Genomic DNA, 6779 nt, shown 5'->3' with positions numbered 1-6779 from the left:
AAAAATTATTTCCAGACTACGGATGGCGCCATTCTGTAGTACTGATGACGACAATGAGAAGCTACCGTATAGACCAGATGAGGCAAGTCTCGTACACTGCCCGTTTACGCATACCATGCAATAGCCACATGCAACAGATACATTATTGTCTCAGCAATGGTGTACCATTTCTTATGCCACGTGTTTGTTGCTCGTTTCTCAAAAATGCCTGTGAAATCTTATGGGACTTAACTGCTAAGGTCATAATCCCTAATCTTACACACTACTTAACCTAAACTATCCTAAGGACAGTCACACACACCCATGCCCGAGGGAGGACTCGAACCTCCGCCGGGACCAGCCGCACAGTCCATGACTGCAGCGCCTAAGACCAATCGGCTAATCCCGCGCGGCTTGCTCGTTTCTGTCGGCATTGTTATTAAAACAGCGCTGTTCACTTTTTCCATTTTCTAAAATAACGTAATATAACAAAGAAATGAAAATTTTACGAATAAAGTTAGCCGTTCCTTAAAAAGCGTTAATGAAACGATAAATTTTGAACTGCAGCTATGGGCAATTGATTGTTTTTGTAGCCAAATGGTTGAAATGGCTCTGAGCACTATGGGACTTAACATCTGTGGTCATCAGTCCCCTACAACTTAGAACTACTTAAACCTAACCTGAGGACATCACACACATCCATGCCCAAGGCAGGTTTCGAACCTGCGACAGTAGCGGTCACGCGGTTCCAGACTGTAGCGCCTAGAAACGCACGGTCACACCGACCGGCTTGCTTTTGTAGCCGTTTACTAGTGAAGAACAAAAACACCCGTTATAACCGAGGCTAAATAAACACAGAAAAATACAGATTATTCAGAACTAAAATGCGGTATCGGTTTGGCCAGTTTTTCTCATCCCTATGGAAGAGGGCAAGGGGCGAGGCAATGAACCGGTTTCGGTTCTTGTGGCAAACTAAGTATGGCTATTTCTGGGAAACTGTTGATCTACTTCTCATCCCAAGGTCAGCGGAAAACATCTGCAGCGGTTTGTGTGATACTGCGAAGCGAGAGGTCTTTTAAAGGACTTGTGTCACCACGCGAGAGAGACTGGGCTTCCCCGTCAGAACGGTGCCGAGTTCCTGGGAGTCGCGAAACGCTGTGCATACAATGGACGCCAACGACGCCGGGCGTCTGTCGGTTGCTCTTGGCAGCGGAGTGCGCGCGCATGCGCCGCTCGGCGACGTTGCCCCATCTTGCGCAATGAGACAGCTGTGGGCAGAGCGCGCGCGGCCGGTTCTGCTACAGGGTTGTGCAGTGCTCAGCTGACCGGCAGCTGTGGTGGGACGGTGCACGGCTTAAGGCGTTGGGGCAGGTTGCAGCAGCTCTTGGCACGCCGCCCGCGGCTTGATTAACTGGTGAGTCCACGCGGCGCCTCGTGCTCACAAAGAACAGCTGCTGACTTACGGCTGTGGCCACTGCTATTAAGCGTCAGTGTGTTGTAACTGCACGTAAATCAGCGGTAGACTCTTAAATGCGGATGTTTACATGTCAGTCATGCCTAGAACTGTTGGAAAATTGCGCTGCTGGAGATCGAAAATCGCGCCTATTTTCATCTGTCATGCAATGAACTTCGAAATATGAATTATTGTAGTCACATATCTGCAATGACCTGCATGTGCTTAGATCTCTAAATGCTTATAAACGAGGCAACTGGAGGTATAAAGTGGGGCAGTTTGTGCCAAAGAAGTAATTCGCTTGTTTATCATTTGAGTTTTGACACCTGCTTGAATACTGTGTTGCGCTACGAAACGCTTTATTATAGGAGCAGTGTGGTCACAATTTACGTAAATTCCAGCGGAATAGGTAAATTAGCATCCCATTGTTGCACAGATGTTAAATTATGATTATTTTTATATTAGCGTCTCAGATCAGTCCTTAAACCAGGAGCATAATTGCTCATTCAGTTAGAATTTGTCGTATTATGTAACGGACAAAAGCTTCATCTGCCCCGTCACTTGGCATATTTACTCACTAATTAGTGTAAATGATAAGTGATACAAGAAACTGTTGCTTGTGTTAGTTACTTAACGATCGACTTAAGCACTTCGTTGCACATTTGTTTTTCGACAAATCATCTTAACCATTTTGACAAGGACAGTGAAGCGAGTGTGGATGGAACACTTAATTCAATAATACCAGGGTCTGATGACAACAGAAAGTTAGCTCCTGAGCCGTGTTTATAAGCAGAAAATCACAAGGAGCAGAAAAAAATCCGCAGTTTGTTAGATCAAGATTACATGCTCATTGGTTGATCGTATTCTGTTCAGAAATTTTACTGTCGTGAAGTTCAAAGATGTATACTCAGATTACTAATACAGGTAATAGGCGAAAAATTCGGAATTGCTTTGTCACGGTATTGCTGTAGTAGTAACGGAATGTCAACAAACACTAGAATGCGGCAAGGAAAATAGAAATACCTGTATTCTCCCATACTAGAAATTTTTGCCGCTTCAGCACTAAACATTTGAAGCATTAATGTTGTAACTTTATCATGATGTTCTTATAAAATGAATTAAGAACGGAATCTACGAACGAGGCTTCCTAATTGTCAGGTATAAATGTTCGCTCATAATTTATTCCATAGGGGGGGGGGGGGGGGGGGGGGAGTAGTTAAGATTTGCCGCGAGTCGTGCAACAAGAACGTCCCGTAAATCCAATGGAGGATATTGCTAAAACTTTTTGCCTGAAGCTCAGAAATATTTTTTCAAAGGCGTGCCAGTAGTGCTAGGGGCGTAAATCTCTGGCTGAAAATACGATAAATATGTGAATGCACTCTTTCGGCATGGTAGTAAGAGATCATAAAATCTTAGTCAAGTGTTGAATATATAATAAACTATTCTAATTGGGAAGATACTTTTTCATTTTGTGTACTGCAGAGAAACTGGTCTCAGGGAAGGACTGTTAGGACTTAGTCAGTCTGTCGACACCACCAGAACACGAACTATCGGCATGGAAGGAAAGTGTATGGAAGACTTCAAACTCAGCCTGTTTGCTGCGAAGAGTATTGGGCAAATGTGCTCCATAGGGAGCACTAAAGTGTTCCATGGAAACGTTGACGATTATCAAAGGGGACAGCTGAAAAGATCCATAACGGCAGTGTCAGAAACATGCACCCAAGGTCAATGACACCTTTCATGTACAGGGTGAATATATTTTCTTATTTTCGCCCAATTATGAACACGAATGCTGAATTCATCTTCGAGGGCGAGTAGGGAAAAGCAGCATGGAGAGGGGAGGGGGTAATGGGGCTCTTGAACATGAATCCCGCCCCGAACCCAGTTAACATTTTACTAAAATTTTTGAATATATTGTGAATAAAATTCTGTTTGAGGGCGCATTATCAACTATAAAATTCCGACGTTTCGGCGACTGTTGCAAGGCACCTTCCTCGGGGTTTATTGTAATACACCTTGAGAAAGGCGCATTGCAACAGCCTCCGAAACGTCGGAAATGTATAGTTGACAATGCTGCCTCAAACCCAGAATAATTTTGACTGACAACGGCCGCGGAAGCATACGTTTACATTTGAAAATATTGTTGGAAACAGCAGTAATCTGGTCAGGAAACTTGAAATCACACTTGGCCACAAAGTTTTATTACAAATTAAAAATCGCATGTCACTGGTAACCGGCCTAGATCACATCATGATCATCAGACCTTGTCTCATTGTGTTTAGCAGATAAGTGTGTGGCACTGACAGGTGTCTGATGACGCGTCAGGCAACTACTGAAGTTGTCTTAAGACATTTCTCATCGCCCCGCTCACCACCTAATGGGCCATGGTCTGCTGCTGATTTTGATATGATCGAAACCGTTTACCACTGACATGAGATTTTTAATTTTAATAAAAATTTGCTATGTAGACTATTACTTCAAATTCTGCTAAAAGCGTACATTTATGTTAGAATACAGCATTGCGAGAACTCTCTAAAATGGAAAGAAATTCTTACAGGTTTCAGGCTTAGCTCTTCGTGTACCTGAAGGTTGGCTCACGTGAATTGGTTTGCGGTGTCGCTGCTATAGAAAATATTCCAGATACCAACTCACAGGCTCTCTCAATGCTTCGTACTAACGGCAAATCGTGACTGTACTGCATGGAGTACGATCCACAGGAAGTTGAATCAGGCAGCACAAAAGGGATAGTCCCCCCCCCCCCCCGAAGCCGACATTCTCAAAAGTAGTAGACGGAAAAGACGTATACACTTCTCCACTTACATGCCACAACCGGCAGACCAGTGTTCAGTCTTAATGCAAGTGGAACTGTGATAATGGTGTCATATCTTACACCGTGTAAATTGAGTGTTGAAGTTATGAAAGTTCGATGCTATTATAGTTCTTAAGCCAATTTCCCACTGGCTAGAATTGTGTACATTCATTTTTGATGGGTCTCAGCTGCAGCAGTTTCCCTCAGTGGAAAACTTGCGTGCGACTTTGTGAATATTCAATCTGTTCGTCACATAAAGGTGCTTCCATCTGTTGTGCATAATCATAAAAATACCAGTTGAATGTAGCAGTGCGCAGCAGCTTGTGAGCATCAAAATACATGGAAATGTTTGGTTTATTTTCACTGAATAACAATGTTAATTTTTCCATGGTAATTTCTGCAGCAAGCGTTTAAAAAATTAGTTCATAAAACGCGTATTTAAATGTGTTTGCACAACAGGTTCATATTTCTATAATGTTGCTTCTAAAATCAGATAGCATGACACAATAAAAAAATTTCCTCTATTAAGAACTTTAGTCTGAAAGGATTACATAAATTGCACGAAACAGGTCCTTTTCACAGTTCGAACATCTACTTCTACGTGATTACTCAGCAATTTACAGTTAAGTGTTGTGCAGAGGGTTCATCGAACCGCCTTCGAGGAGCTAGTCTACCGTTCCACTCTAACAGCGCGTGGGATAAAACGAACAGTTGAAGCTTACCGTGCGAGCTGTCGTTTCATCTCCGTGTTATGGTCGGCGCCAGCAGAATATTTCCATACCCTGAGGAGAAAGATGGTGATCGAAATTTCATGGGGAGCACCTGTCGAGAGAAAATACACTTCAGTTTCGGTGATTGCCACCCCAAGCCTTGCATCATATCGATGGCACACTCTCCTCTACTTCACGATAATACAAAACGTGCTTCCCCTGTTTGATATTTTTCCATGTCCTCCGTTAATCGTGGTTGATGCAGGACCCATAACACGGAAATATTCCAGGAGAGGTTGGACAAGCGTAGTGTTAGCAATCTCTTTGGTACACCTGTTGCTTTTTCTAAGTGAACCTCCGTCTTTGCTTTACTTTCCCCACAAAATTATGTGTGAGCGTTCCAATAAAAATTAATGAAAATTGTAATCCCTAAGTACTTAGTTAAATTTACAGCCTTCGGATTTGTGCGCTTTATCGTGTAACAAATTTAGCGTATCTCTTGTAGTATCCATGTGGACATCACTCTTTTCATTAGTCTGTTGCCACTTTTCGCACCATTCAGATCTTACCTAAATCATTTTGCAATTGTTTTGATCGCCCGATTCTTTTCATATGACTAATACCTGAATGGCAACCTACTAAGCACTCATGCAAGCAAGTGGTAGGCATCTACGTGGCTCGTTAAGTGAGGGTGGCGGTAAGTTATATTTTGGGCAGGAGGTGTGGGCGGAGAGTATTTTATCAGCCAGAACCGAACCTTAGATCTGGCACTTGGTTTAAAGTCTATGTAAGACGGCTGCTTTGCCTTAAAACATCATGCGAAACTAAAACGAAATTAATCTAGTGAGAAGTATGAAAGTGCCAAGGCTACGCCAAAATATTAAACCATAGGAAGCATGTTTGCAGAATTTTCGAATCCTCAATGCTAAAATTCATTCCTACCTATTTCGCCGCTCTTAAAGTGAAGTCATATAGTTTCTGTAGACGAAAAAACTGCACCAATGGAGAACATTTGCAGAACCAATACGAAAATGTATAGCACGTTGCTTGGCGGAATGAGAGAAAACTTGGAAGAACCTTTCATAATGTCTGAAGTATATTCACCTCTCGACGCTGGTCTTAAGTTTCTTTCATAAGATACGAACACGCCTGGATGGCGCAATTGGCCAAAGCCGCATTCAAAAGAATAAACAATCTTGAGCGGAGGAGAGCAGGATTATACCAGTCATCCTCCTCACGTATCTTGGCTTACGAAGTGAGAGTAAAGATTGAAACTATTACTTATTTGCCACGCTTTGTATAATTTTGTCTTGCACTTAAGAGGCGCTTGTCCTGCCCTGGTGGTACTGAACCATTTGACGTATTCAGCTAGTTACTTCTCCTAGACTTCGTAGAAACACTCAACAATGATGAGTGGTATACAATGCTTGTATTTCTAAAGGTTGCATAGGTACATTACAGGGGGCGAATGGGTCTCGAACTTGTACAGAAACCCGACTTAAGTTAAGAGAGCTTGACATGAGGAAGCGTTAGTAAGTTGAAATGGGAGTGAATCAGGGTTGTTCAGTGTGGTTGGTGGCGTTTTGCTCCTGTTCCTAATGAGCACAAAGCTAGCACTGAACTCTACAGTCCTGACCTGCGTTCTGATTCATGACGAATCATACTCCCATTACGATTTCTGCAGCCATTGGGTTTATATAATATTGATCTCAGCAAATATCATTTTCTTCGTTCCATTCCATTTCACTTAGACGCCTATTTCCAGATTGGTGCCTTGTATTTTCTTTCCAGATTAACTTACCCACCACGTCTCGCGCTCCGACTCGAA

General features: G+C 42.8%; 1 protein-coding gene across 2 annotated transcripts in view; it reads left to right on the top strand.

The window, feature by feature from the left end:
* The first annotated feature begins 1256 nt into the window (after positions 1 to 1256).
* Positions 1257 to 6779, top strand: part of LOC126335166 (probable multidrug resistance-associated protein lethal(2)03659) — a 262493-nt gene continuing 256970 nt past the window's right edge. The window contains exon 1 of one of the 2 annotated variants that reach the window (XM_049998144.1): positions 1257 to 1393. The gene's annotated coding sequence lies outside the window, so the exon portion shown is untranslated. Of the gene's footprint in view, positions 1394 to 1417; positions 1487 to 6779 lie in introns of those variants that run through there. The other variant, XM_049998145.1, reaches the window with a different exon arrangement.

The sequence above is a fragment of the Schistocerca gregaria genome, chromosome 2 (genome assembly GCF_023897955.1).
Source record: "Schistocerca gregaria isolate iqSchGreg1 chromosome 2, iqSchGreg1.2, whole genome shotgun sequence".
Classification (NCBI taxonomy): domain Eukaryota; kingdom Metazoa; phylum Arthropoda; class Insecta; order Orthoptera; family Acrididae; genus Schistocerca; species Schistocerca gregaria.
The sequence above is the reverse complement of the archived record's forward strand: the minus strand, read 5'-3'. Positions and strand labels throughout refer to the sequence as shown.